Here is a 15,349-nt window from a genome sequence, read left to right as displayed (position 1 = left end):
CTGGCAGAATGGCCCACAACTTCCTGTTTTTCGACACACAAATTACCCAACTCAGCCGCTAGAATTTAGATGTTGTAGAACAAACAACTGTTTTAATTGTATAGCTTTAGATATACTATTTATACTTCTCCAAACCACTGGCTTACTTTTTTCATCTGAACCCCAGTTTAGTAACACATTAATTCAAGAATACCCATCCCTAGTAGTTGTACTTCCCAAAGCACAATCACACACCATTACATACATCTTTATCATCTTCCTCAAACACTCATGCACACAACACACATGCATTCCAACACCCCAACCCATACCTTCTGTATTTTTTTTCAACAGACCCTAAAGAATGCCTACCAAAAAGCAACTCCATAGAAAGGAACGCAGAAGTACAGCAAATGAAAAGAAAACTCTCCAACATAAACATCCATCTATAGCAGAATTTGTAAAAAAAAGTTGAAACACAGCAGCTAATACAGTCATGTAGTGAAACAGAAGAAGTTGCTAGTACAAAAACTTTGCCTCCTCTATCAAAAAGTAAAACGAACCAAAAAACTATTAACAGAAAATCAACTATCCCTACAAATAAAACTTCTTCTATAAATGTTCATGTAGTACAAAGTAAGCATACCAAGAAAAGTATTTTAGCCAAATGTTCCATCACAAAGTCCTTCAAAATCTTATGAAAACAGGAGAGAAACCAGGTTCAACACTTCAAACCTATCGTAGAAAAGTAATCTTAGAAGCGTTGATAGACAGTGCAATTCTTCTCAAAAGAAAGTTATTTATTTTAGTGTTAAACTGAATAAAACCACTAACAAATCTAATACCTAAATTACAAAAAAGACTTCTCAATAAACAAAATGACAACAGAAATAACATCTTAAATATCTGTGGAGGTGAATGGAGTCACACTACAAGCACAGAACCATACTTTAATGAAGGAGCGTACAAACAAAAGCAAACAAATACAATTGCCAAACATAACAGTGGTCGAGGTTATGAAAAAGTTAATACCATAATGGAACAAGAAGTACTCCTTACAAAAATATGCCATGAAAACGTAGATTTACCCCTCCATTCAACTGAATCAGAACATCTAGTGTACAAATGGCCATGCACGTCAATGTGTAACATTCCCAAAAAAATGTTCAAGTCTTTACGCCAATTCCTCAATCAATATGTGAAAAGCAAAGACAAAATCAAAATGAAACTACTGCAAAATATGGATGCTTGTCCAGTACGCAAGTACAAAGGACTACAAGGACATTCAATGGCCTGCATTACAGGACCTACTTGCAAAACAACCTTCCATGATATCAAAAGGATATCAACACATCATGCAAGTATAAGAAATCTAGTTCATAAACTGTACTATGCTAAAAGTCCTGCTTTAGCACTAGCCAATTTAAAAAACATTCTTCTACATGGTACAGCAAAAGACTTACTAAAAGAAATCGACTATATCCAGACAAAATATTTTGGAAGTGAAACCCACTTACAAGACTTACCCACTTACCCACTTACACAAGCTGTAAACCAACTTCATAACAATTCTGCACATGGCAACCTTTCACTACACACATACAAAAAAGAAATACTAAAATTTGAAAGTATTTCAGCTGAAGTACCAAACCACGTGTGTGTATGTTGCCGCAGAACCTTTTATAAAAGTAACACAAAAACTGTAGACCTATCATACAAAATAGAAGACAATGAAGAATCTAAATGGTTTGAATTAGCTCTCTACCTTATAGCAGAAAACAAATACGAAATAACTGACCCCATAATACTTTGCAGTTACTGCACTACAAAACTTGACAACAACCAAACTCCTTCACGTGCTATCACAAATAACTTGGAATTATATCCACTACCAAAACCCCTTCAACAACTTAATTTATATGAGAGCATCATAATTCAAACAGTGCACCCATTTCAAGCAATAATACGCCTTCAACCAAAAACTGCAAAATTACCTCAGTCTGAATTAGTGAAAGGTATTTCAGAGGAAAAGTAGTGTATTTACCATTAGATCTAAAAGAAAATGTGCACACTCTAGGAGTGCAACGTCCAATGCAACAATCTTTAATTATCTTGGTAAATGGAGTACTTACAAAAGACAAACAAATTTGGCAACAACTGGTAGATTTACATAAAGTTAGAGAAGCCCTGCAATATCTTAAAGAGAATAATGAATATTACAAAGAAATTAATATTGAAGAAAACTTGAAAGATACAAATGAAATAATTCAAGAGACACAAGAAGCTGGTCAATTTGAGCTACTAGATCCTGCTACAATATCAAACACTTTAGACCATTATACAATTCATCCATTGCACTCTAATGACACCACAGAAGATGCACTGGAAACGTACCAAATGCGTCAAACAAAAGGATCAACAATCAGCATATGGGAAAAAAATATAGAAGCACGTGCTTTTCCTCTACTCTTTCCGACTGGCAAAGGAGGAAGATACGATGATAGACCTATTCAAATATCAGCATCAGAATAGCGCTCATTTCGAATGTATTCTGAAGATCCCAGATTTCGACAAAATGTGGAATACATATTCCACCTACTCTTTGAAAGTGAACTAGCAACTTTATGTTATGGAGTTGCACACATATTAAAATCAGGATCACACTTTCAAAATATGACAGCTACACAATTATTACAAAAAGTTCAACAAAAAGATGAGGTTTTACAAGCAAATCTTACAAACCTATTAGCAAATATGTGTGGTACTAAAGAGTACTGGTTTCGACGTCATGGAGATGTACGTTGTATGATCAGAAACCTTGGCCCACCCACTTGGTTTGTTACATTAAGTTGTGCAGAATATGCATGGGAAGATTTACATGCTTTCCTACGCATATCAAACGAAAACAAAACAAACATAGATATACTAACACCTGGAGAACTTTGTTCTCAGGATCCAGTTAATGTTTCAAGATATTTTCACCATCGCTTCATTGCTACGCTACATTTTATTTGTAATAAAACTCTTCCTCCCCTTGGAGAAGTGCAACACTTCTTTTGGAGAAAGGAATACCAAGCCAGAGGAGCACCACATGTCCACATGCTTTTATGGATTAAAGATGCTCCTAAATTTGATCAAGACAGTGATGCCACTGTTTTACAGTTTATTTAAAAATATGTCACTTGTGAAATTCCATCAGAATCCACAAATAGTGATCTTCATGCAAAAATTTTACAATTCCAAACACACAAATGTGGCAAATATTGTCATCGCAAATACAAAAACAAAGGGAAATACTACACCAAATGCCGATTTGGTTTCCCTAGACAAGTTACAAATACAGGTCAAGTGAACAACCTCATGTCTTCAGTTAGACATAGTGTTAAAGGTAAGTCACCTAAAAATACATATTGCATAAAAAGAAAAGAAGAAGAAAAATATATCAATGATTACAATGCAATCATTGCCCACTTATGGAATGCAAACATAAATGTGCAGTACATTGCAGACAATTCTACTGCAGTTGCACGATATGTCACAGCATACTTAACCAATCAGAAAAGACAGAGCTCCAAGACCTCTGGAATGTCCTGTCATCAGATAAAACAGTGTCTCAGAAATTATAAAGCTTGGGCATAAAAATGCTGTCCAATAGAGAATGTGGGTCCTATGAAGCAGCTGATCGATTAACTGGTACTGCATTGTATGGTAAATCTGCAAATATAGTACGGCTAAGTCTTGGTCCAGCTAAATCTAGAAAAAGAGTTCTAAAATCATAAGAAGATATAGAAACAATAGCCAAACATGATCCCAACAGCCAAGACATTTTAAAAAACAATTTATTGGACACATACTACCCAAACAGGAGTACCACTTTGGAAACCATGGGTCTATACCACATAGCCCAAAACTACACATGCAAAAATAATATAAAAACTGATGAACAAAACCGTAAATGCAAAGTGACAAACTGTGAAGGCAGCTTAGTAAAACTCACCAAACCAAATTTAATTAATCATATCAAATTGTCATTAAAGACTCCTCAACATAAAGAAGTATATTATATGTCCCTGCTACAACTCTTTAAACCATGGAGAAAATAAGAAGAAATACTAGATAACTATGACTCATATGAAGACGCCTTCAAAGCAAATGAAAGCAGTATAACTGATGTAAACTTTGCACAGTACAAAACAATGTTGCACAATGAACAGCAACACGAAGAAGAACTCCAGGCCCAACTAGATAAGGACACTCTTGACAGTAGTCAACCTTCTGTCACAGGAAGCCAAGAACCACTGGGAGACCCACTAATAACAAATGAGGCAGAATTAGCTATGATAGAAGTAGAAAACACCATGTGTCAGTATGAAGATAAAGAAGACTTAACTATACTACAATCAAAGCTAAACAATGAGCAACATAGCATTTTTCAAGAAGTAACAAAAGAAATTGCACATGGTGTACAACATGAAAACAAAGAATGCACCTGTCAAAATTACAAACCTATACTATTGTATGTCAGTGGTGAAGCTGGTTCTGGCAAAACATTCCTAATCAAAATCATCAGTAAGTTCCTTCAACAATTGACAAACAACAAACTGTCCGCTGTTGTCACTGCCCCCACAGGTTTAGCTGCCTACAACATAGGTGGTGTCACTTTACACCGATTAATACTCCTGCCAGTAGAACACCAAAACAAACTAGATTATTACAAACTTTCTGCAGAAGCTGCAATGGAACTACGCAGAGTATTGAAACAAATGAAAATGCTACTAATAGATGAAGTGAGCATGGTGTCCAACCTAATGTTGGCTTTGATTCACCTCAGATTATAAGAAGTACTCAAAACTAACTATGAAGAGCTCTTTGCAGGAAAACACATTATTGTTTTCGGAGATCTTCAATTGACACCAGTAAAAGGTGAGCCTATTTTTAAAACATTAGGACACAAACTGTGCCGTAAAACTGTTGGCAGCATAGGAAATGTCAACCTTTGGCAACATTTCCAATACAGAGAATTAACAGAAAACATGCGCCAATCTGCAGATCTCACTTATGCCAACATCTTAAAAAGTATCAGAGTTGGTATACTTTCTAAAGAAGCAGAAGCAATATTGAAAACCCAGCACATTCATACACTTTATGGTGATAATGCTTGTGCTACCGATGTTATGGAACAATTAGCCCACAAAAATGTCAATTGTATGGCCTTGATGCCAACTCTTGAAAGCTGTTTCAAATTCAATGAAATAATGTTAAGTAAAGAAATGCAATCAATAATGGAAATTAGCGCCACAGACAAACTAGACGTACATGGAATAACACTACCCATGTGTGACCAAGCCACAACAAGACTAAATAGTTTAGAAAAATCAATCTCAAACACAGCAGGCTTGGAAAAGATATTAAAATTATCCTTAAATTGCAGAGTAATGCTGAAACGTAACCTTGACGTGGACCAAGAACTAGTTAATGGAGCACTGGGTACAGTTGTTGGCTTTCAAACATACCCACGTGACAACAAAATTTAGTTTGTCAATATTCTCTTTGACAAACTTTCAGAAGTAAAAAGAATAGGATGCTCAACAGCTCGATTCCTTCTCTTCAAAGACATGTATGTACGCAGAGAACAATTTTCTCTAACTCTTGCATACGCAGTCACCATTCATAAATCACAAGGTCTTACCCTACACAGAGCAATGATAGACATTGGTAACACAGTCTTTAAAGAAGGCATGAGCTACGTAGCACTATCCCGCTTACGTACACTTGACGGTCTATTTCTAATCCACTTTGATGCAAGTAAAAAAAACGCTGATATTCCTTGCATTTTAGAATACAATAGACTTTGTTCACTATACACTCCCCATCTAAACACATATTCTGTTCCACAAAAAGTAAAACATTATAAAAGAAAAATAAATCAAACAGAAAAGCAACAGGATGTCACTGCAAATCCTCCAAAGAGAGTAAAAGAAAGTAATACTTCATCAAGTGCCACAAGCAAAAAAGAATCAATTAGGGAAAGTAAACCAGGTACTTCTTCAAAGAAGGAAGACAAACTCCAAAAAAATCAGTCAGATACAGAACTACCTGGTCCATTTAAACTCTCAAATATAGTTGGTGTAAGTTGCTACGCAAATGTACCAATGAATATTCTATTTCAATTACCACCAATTGTTGAGAACATTTACTTACACTGTACAGACCCATTGTGTTTGCAAATGGTAGTACTTCACAGAAACGCAGCAAACAATCCTGACAACACGTATAGTGTTTATGGAATAAGACAACAATTGGACTACTGTGCTGGAATGGTGAAATTCACTATAAACTCACAGGAAGATCCACAAGAATTTCTAATGTACTTACTATTAGTACTGGAAAACAAAAACATACCTATGAATGAAATCTTCCAGATTTCATACATGTGGAAACATACATGCACTCTCTGCAACAATGTGACACAAGAACAAATCCCCAATGAATGCTTTGTGTATTTATCAATACCTAATTGTGAATCCGTTCCATTTCAGCAACTTGTACAAAATGCAAACCATGGTAGATTATGTTCGACCTGCAATTCAGATAATCGCTCCACATTAGTAATACAAACGCATAGTAAATACGTAATACTAATGTTTCGACGTTACAATGCAGATGGTACCAAAAACAACTGCAAGCTGACTGGATTCACACATGGTCAAATATCACTTGGTAGGAAAACCTTCACAACAATAGGTATAATCTACCACACAGGAGCTACAACCAATTCAGGGCACTACACTGCACATATAAAAAAGAAATGTGGATGGTTTGAATGTAATGATAGTACCATTACTCTAAAGCAGAAATTACCAGCATATCTTACAAACGCTTATTTAATGTTCTTAAAACCAAAATTTGATAACTAAACTGTACTTAAACCTTAAGTACACTTGTAGTAAAAAAATATAAACTGTCACAATATTCCAAAAGCTATCTAACTGCCCAAAGATGCTACAACAACTAATCAGATAAATTAATACCACTCAAATAGAGAAAGAAACAGACAGTTAGAATACGCCAATTGGTATCTAACTGTCCCAAAATTTAGAAATATCCAAACAGATAAATCAATACCACGAAATTATATAAAAAAATAAACAGTTAGAATACGCCTACTGCTATCTAACTGCTCCAAAATTTTACAATATCCAAACAAATACCTAATATCTTACTGCTCCCAAAAATTGGAACAATCCAATGTATAAAGCATTAGCCAGAAACAACAAGTAAACACTGAAAACAAACAAACAAATAAAGGTTTTTTTTTAATCCAACATGGATTTTTTTTCTCCCACAGACCCAATGATTTTAGCAACAAACACAGAAACTGAGCAAATTGCACAGTACTCTGGTTTGTCATCTACTAAATATGAGGGTCAAAAAAAGAAGAAAATGCTGATTGTACAATGTAATAAGTCTTCATAAAATACTAATACTAACATGCTATTTTCTTTTATCACAGAAATGAACAAGAAAAACATGGACTCCGTTACTAAACCAAATAGTAAGTATAACATGATAAATACAACCATCGCAGCATATGACACCCATACTGGCTTATAACAATGTTCCTTATAAATTTGTTTTTGACCCAAAGTTATAAGCCGCTATGAGTGTGATATGCTGCGGTGCTTGTGGCCAGAGCATAGACTCTTGGGTGCATGGCATATGAGTGTGATATGCCAAATGGCCATGCACCCAACATTCTATACCCTGGCCACAACAACCGCAGCATATCACACCCATAGATTCAAGCATTGCAACCATTTTAATGTCCACGGACACAAGGATGTTCCTAGAACACATTCAACTTGCCAGCGAACAATACGGACAACGTCCTCAGAACACCCCCATTTTCTTTATGTACGAACATTTCAGGACACCGCGAGTGTTCTTAGAACACTTTCAGCTTGACAACGAACAATACAGACAGCGTCTTCAGGACACCCCCTGCGAACATTCCAAGACCCCACGAGTCTTCTTAGAACACATTCAACTTGACACCGAATCCATTCTGCTTATTTACGAACATTTCAGAACAGCCGTGTTGTCCGCAGACAAATCGAACACAACAAAAGCGTCTAGCACATAAAAAAAACAACATTGCACCTATCTCATACTCCCCCACCCTCCCCAAACACTCTTACACACCAACACACTCCACTAAATACAATTTTTAAACCAAGTTTCACCTCGCTGTCCGGGGTCGTCCTCGAATGCAAGATTTTGGGCGCCACCAAAAATCTCACGTGCTCCACGCCCCACGCCGTCCAATCAGCGAACACATCGGATGTCCGCGGACATCGCGCAAGCCGCTCGGCCAATAAGGGCACTGTCCGCGGAGCGAACCGGGAAGTCCGTCCGCAAAGCGAACAGAGATATCACTAATTTTTTTGCCTTACATTTTGGTCATTTAAAAAAAAACTACTGGACGGATTTACACCAAATTTGCAAAAGCACGCTTTCGGGACCAAGCCCCCGCTCCTGCCGTAAATTTGGTGTAAATCCGTCCAGCGGTTTGGGCTGTAGGGAAAAAACAAATGTTTTGGGACCCCTCCCCTATAACTTTGCCCCCCGGACCAAGCCTCTCCAACCTTTGCAAAAAAATTCAAAGTGGGCCATATGCTTTTTTTGCAAAGTTTGGTGAGGATTCGTCCAGAGGGAGCGAAGTTATAAGCCACCCAAAAAATGCTCTTCCTATGGAAACACCAACTTAACCATAACTACATGGACGCTTACAGCGTCCATGTAATATGGTTTTTATGAAAAATCATATATGCTGTACAGACACAAAGGGGAGTGTTTTCACCTAAGCCATAAACATGACACCGGGTGACACGCTGATCCTTTCTCCAGTCAGGGGACAGGAAATCCTTTGACCAATCCAATCCTTAGAGGGCTGGGCATAGAGAATCAGCCTCCCCACCCACTTTGGAAATACATAAATAAGGACTGCTAGGACTGATAGGACACACACACTTTTCCACTACTCAACTATTCTTGGTGAAGCACCCTGCAGGAAGACTCTAGGCTCCAGATAGATCCAGAGACCAGACTCTAGAACCAAACTCTAGAACTTTGAAGCAGAGAGGCCTAATTCACAAGCTGAACCCTTCTCAGCAGGCCTGCAGAATCTATCAACGTGATTGTAACCCCTAAACTCCCCAGGGGCTCTCACCCTCAACAGCCGGGCTGTGCTGTTTTGCTATTCTAGCCAAGAACCCTGTGCTAGAACCAAGGTCCAGACCCAGAAAGCAGAGTTGTATCCAGAACCAGTCATATCCAGTCCAAGAGGCCACCCAGACCGCTGTGCAGTGCTGAGAGCAGAACCCAGAGTGCCTGAGACCTGTCCTGTGGCGAGTGAAGTCCAAACCCTTGACCAGATCTGTGACGGGCCCATCCCATTCCAAAGCCTAGGAGTGAGTATTTAGTCTAGAACTGTCCATAGTCATCTCTTAGTTTAAAGTAATCTTATTCCAACCATCTTAACCTGTCCAGAGCTGCATTACCGAACCTCTTTTGTCTATTCTAAATTCTTCTCTCCTCCACATAATTCTTGATAATTGTAGCAATAATCATCTTGGCGCTGATATTTTCTGAAGAGGGACAAGTGTTTTGACGGACAGAGATCAAAGCGGTGGCGCCGCGGTTCTGGTGGCTGCCCGTTGAGTGTCTTGCTTCCTCATAGATCCTTAGTGTGAGCCTATCCTTGTTGCTAAATCTTTAATGCGCGATCTGTCATTTTTGAAATCTCAACTTTATTTCTGAAAAATCTACCTTCACAAAAACCTCAGTAACTTTTGAACTGCACGTCCTAGAACCGTAATTTAACTGTCATTTTGAAGCTAAGATCCTAAGCTTTTTCATTATAGTAACCGCGTTTCACGCCCTTGGGAAAATTGCTGCGAATTGCAATTTAGCTCCATTTCACCACATGTCAAAATAGCTGCTTCTTGTTTTCAACTGCTGAAATTCGTTTTCAATCTAATAATCCTTCATGAATCATTGCTAGTGTTGACCTGTACCAATCCAAAGTACTCTCACTTATCCTGAATCTCCTTTAGTGAATTAAAATCATTTTAGCATATTTTCCCTTTCATTGCAATCACATTCAAAAGTATTTTTGCCTGTTTTTAAAATCATACCTGTTTTCTCTAAGCTTGCTGAGGGAACTGGGATTGAACTGCATTATTGTTTGTATTCCTGAAACCTGTGTGCCCTCATTTTCATCTCTTCATATGGCATAGTGGGGGGAGTGAGTAGTCACAGGGGGAAAAAGTTATTATATTGTGTTTTGATTGAAATCATATCAAGTTATTTCTGTGTTGCATTTTCCCATCCTTGCATTGCCTTGAACCATAAAAGTATTCTCTGCTACCTTATCATTCTATTCCTAACTGATTAAAGAGATTGTTGATATTGTGATATTACCCATTACTAATTAATGTTCATATTCATAAGTGTGATATTCAGATATTATTTCATTCATAAAAGTGTGATATATATATTGTTCCATTATTCAAATAAACCTTTTAATTTGCAAAACAAACCTACTTCTTGGCTCAGTGAGGTCGGGGAGATTCAAAGAGATGGGCGTTATATAAGGGTTCATCATCCAGATTTAAAGAACTCTGACATAAAAATATATAAATAAGGGCTTCCATTGGGCATCCCAGACTAGGCATTGACTTAGTTGGAGTGCTGGATTGAAGTCACTTACAGCACGGCTCTTGCACAGCCTCAATGAGAGGAAAACAATGTATTTCAGTACGGCTCTACATTCCTGTCTACGTTAGCATTTCAGAGTTCAAGCTGTGGCCTTGCACGATGTGAGGATCTGAAGCATAGAATATATTTGCAAAGCGTTACAAAAAAGAAAATGTCCGTCATCTACAAAATGGACTAGCAATGGTCACATTCAGGTTTCACGGTTTGCAATGTTTGTCACATGATGCGATTTGCTTCTGGCCAACATACTATTCATATTGTTTGGGCTATGCATTTGCATTTAGGGTCTAACAAAGGTTCTACTGTGTCGACCAGAATTCCAGGGAGAAGACCAGAGTCGGCCAAGCTGTGCTGCACAACCTGTTTGCTGGAGGTGAGTTTGTTCCAGGGATAAATTCTGAACTTATGTTGAGCCTTGCCACCGCCCGTGATTACTGCTGTATAATCAGATTCATGAGCATGTGAATCCATGCCAAACCCATGCTGGAGAACAACAGTCAGGTAAGTAACTTGTTCCATGTAGATTCCTGTTCCAGCCAAAAGAAAAAGTAATGACAAATTATGACAGAACACCTGTGATACATTTTTGGGGCTTGTTAATCAGTTTTAGATTTGTATGGTATGCGTAGTTCACCATTTAGTGATTGGTCTGGGATGTTACAATGTTAACTGAAAACTAAAAGATGGACGCAGACTTGGGTGTTCATATTGCAATATTACTGTATTGCATTTACAGGCTACCAAGAATGCTGCTCCAAGTTAGCAGCCCCACAGATGGCTTTTTTCTTCCTGATATTAGATTAATCCCGAAATAGAGGAAGGAAAGAGTTCTACACTCTTCTCAGGTAACCTGTGCGTGTGTGCGTGTGTGTGTGGGTGTGTGGGAGCGAGAGTTTGAGAGCGAGTGTTACAATAGCGTCAATAAACCATTACCGGGACACTATTATTACCCCCAGAGTTCATAAGAGAACTTGTAATGGAAAACACTAACCTTACAGGACAGCGACTTGTCTGGAGCAACAACTGCAGAAAGCAAGGACCACCCAGGAGCCCCTGCTCCTCCTCTTTACCGGAAATCTTAGTACCAGCGAGGAAGAGCAGGAACCCCAGGGAAACCCTCTGGAGGAAAAAACTCTGGACGTCTTAGATAAGTGTCTTGGGTTGTAGATCCTTCTCAAGGTGGAGAGTGTTGGAGAGGAGTCCTACAAGGCGAAAGAAGGACAGGTAAGTACAGAGGGAACAGAGGATTAAGGATTGAAATTCTGTGGATAGGAATTGCACTTACTCAAGACCAATGATGAGGGAATTAAATCATTAGAGTGGACTGGTCCGGGAATCTGGGAAGATTCTAGATCAACAGAGAAGGAGATCCTAGCAAAGTTAAGATTATTAATAGTGGCACATAAGAAAAGAAAGAGAAGAGAGAGATGAAGTTGTGGAAGGGACTTACTTCCTCGCGGCAGATTCCCTTTCTATTTTAGGGAGATAACTGGAACCGGTAGCCCTGCTCGGGAGGAAGTGAGCGACTCGAGGAAGTGAGAAGGGAATGAATGGCTAGGAGACCGAGACCAGATCGACTTCTAGGAAAAAGGGAGGGGAAAGGTAGTTAGCAGTGAATTTCAGTTTGTATCAAGGTCGAAATAAAGAAAATAACTGGGAAAGGGTTTCTCGGCGAACTCACGGAGCATCACTTTTGGCAGAAGCGACGCATTGAAGCAGTGTTCCGTGTTCCTTAAGAGAGGTCACGTGATCCGTGATTTGCGTCCGCCGGCAGCGTGCAACAACTAGACTGCGGAGGCATTTCTCTCTAGTCGTATAGGAAACTTTACGCAGCATGCCTCCGCACAGAGACCAATGCCGCCTGACCTGCCATCGCAGGTATGGTGTAACAGCGAGGGAGAGAAGGGGGGTTCCTGCTTTCTGAAGGAACTGGTCATCTTCAACCACACCAACCTAGTGGCCCAGTTGAAATTGTACTTTGCAGTCTGGGGGGCAGGTTTCTAAGCTAACAACCAGGGAGTGCTATGTGAATTGCAGCCCTGACCCCATATGCTACAAAAGCAACCCCCACCCAATCAATGCTGTTCATTCTTGAGCCTGCCTTAAAGTTAGTGCTGAGGTTACACCCGTGCATGAAGTGTGTTGCCAGGAGGTGGAATAGATTGATTAGGAAGTATATATTTTTTTTAGGCTTACCAGAGTGACATTTTTGTTGATTTGATTGGCATTCCTTATTTTGAACTTTTGCTATTAGGCCTTTCGGGCTGGATTCTGCTTTTCCAGAGCTAGAATGTGAGGATGCGTAAAGCAATCTGTGGTGAGGGAACAGAGGAAAAAGAGTGCAGAAGATACCTGGACTCCATTGAATCGCATCTTATTAAAGCTGTAGACCACACGTGTGGAGCAAAGTTTATTGGGGAAACCGAACTCCCCTGACCTAGAGGTGATGGATCCCTTGCCTGTGACAGATCTAAATCGGTTCTGGGACAGAGATCTTAAAAGAAAGTTGAATCTAATTTGATTTGTGGTAGGGATAGAAATTGACAGTATACGGTTATTCATATTGGAACCAAACCCCTGTGCAGAAAGCAGCAGGTATGTTGAAAAACAAAAGCCATTTGGCAAAGAGGAGGTTTGGTTAAAAAGAGCAAATGATAAGCTTGCTGCTCAGGTGGTTCCAAGAAAAAAGGAATGAACCTTCAGTTTACTAAAAAGCCATCAAGTGATACCCAAGGATGCCCAGAATCACTGGCTAGCATTAAAACTGACGTGTTCATGATCGAACCACATTTTGAACAGCAATTAGATAATTGGAGAACTATCATTAACCTTATCACGAACATTGACCGATGGTGAGGAAGGAAAGAGCTCGAGGTAGTCCAGAGTACAAGTATACAATTGACCATCATGGAAAAAAGTTTCTGAAAGGAATAGTTACCCCTTGCGTGATGAGTATTATTAAATTCATCCGTGTCTGACGAGGGGCCGAGACAAGGAAAGAAGTCAATTGCTGTCTGATAAGAGAAGTTGAGGCAAGGTGTGAACTTGCTGATAAAACCCATTGCATTCATAATGGGACCAAGATCAGGAAACCAAAGGATACAAAAAAGTGCTCTCCTGGGACATTGTGGCTTACCCAATAAAATATATATTCCAACAGTGTAGATTCTGTCAGAATATGATGTACTCTTGCTCCAAGAAACTTTGGCAATAGACATATACGTCACACAGGTAAAATAAGGTACGGGGTGGGAGGATTGATAATGTGGATGGCTGTGTACTTGGTATGGACTCAATTATGCCTTATTAACATCACTTAAAACATCCAAGCCCTTACTCTACTTGACCAGAGTGGCATGACAGTCACTCTGGTTAACATTTATAACTCCCATTTCACCTGGTGGGCGGTGTACACAAATGTGTTTTAGAGAGGGATTTAAAGTTTATCAGTATCTGGATATGAGATGGGTGGATAGTGACAATGTAGCAGTAATTATAATTTCGAGGGGATTGGGTCCTCTGACGTATTCCATATCTATGACAGGTAATCACCACAGATGTGCTGCTTCGGAAAATTTTCTGCGTCAATGACGTCGATGCGCTGTCCTTGAGGGCCTCCATCAAGCCGACGTCACCGGATGTTATAAGTAGGACGCACGACGCCTGTAGCCTCAGTTTTGTTTTTTCCGCGAACGTGTTCGCTTCGGAGATCTCAGCGCGCCTCGGTTCTTCTGAGTTCTATTCTTTCCATTCTTCTAACCTGTTCGTTTGTGAAGATTTCCATAATGTCTTTGTCCTCTTCTACCCCGCGGCCGGGTTTCAAGAAGTGTCGGGACTGCGGTTCCAAGATGTCACTGATGGACCCGCAAGACGCCTGCCTCTGGTGCCTCGGTGAGGAACACGCCACAGATGATTGTGACGAGTGCCAGTCGTTAACATCGAAGGACTTGCGGGAGCGTAAGAAGAAGCTTCCTGTCGGTAAGGTGTCCAAGCTCGGAAGTCGAAATCCACTGGGTTTTCGACTGACAATTCGAGGGGCGACTCTCCGCATCGTCCAGGGGTCTCTATCCCGGAGTGGGACCCGCCATTCCTCTGCCTCTTCGAGGCCCTCACGGAAGCGCTGTCACAGGTTGCCTTCCCCGTCCTCGTCCGAGGACTCTGCCCGTTGGCGGGTTGCTTGTCCCAAAAAGCATTCCACTCCTGTGGAATGGGATTCGTTTTGTAAGGAGCTGATGGGGATTTTTCAGTCGCAGGGCTCCGTTCCATCTGCGCCGTCGAAAGACCTCGGCAGGGAACGTGCTAGAGACGCTGTTCACATGCTTTCGGGCTCGAGCAGTCGTCGCGATCACCGGGCACATTCGAGGTTCTGGTCGGACGAGGTGGATCGCTCTAGCCATGCCCGCTCCAGGTCCCGGTCGTCAACGCCCTCGAGACCGTCAGAGCCTGTGAGGTCTTTTGAAGAAGACATCGATGCCTTTGGCACCGAGGCCGTTGAAGGACTCTCTCGAGGCTCCGTCTCTGAGGAGGCCGTGGACGCCATCGGCGCCATGGCCGTCTTAGGACCTGCTCGGGGCTCCGCCCTCGAGGCCTG

Source organism: Ambystoma mexicanum, chromosome 8 (genome assembly GCF_040938575.1).
Source record: "Ambystoma mexicanum isolate Mex_15411 chromosome 8, UKY_AmexF1_1, whole genome shotgun sequence".
Taxonomy (NCBI): Eukaryota; Metazoa; Chordata; class Amphibia; order Caudata; family Ambystomatidae; genus Ambystoma; species Ambystoma mexicanum.
This window is presented reverse-complemented; position numbering follows the sequence as displayed.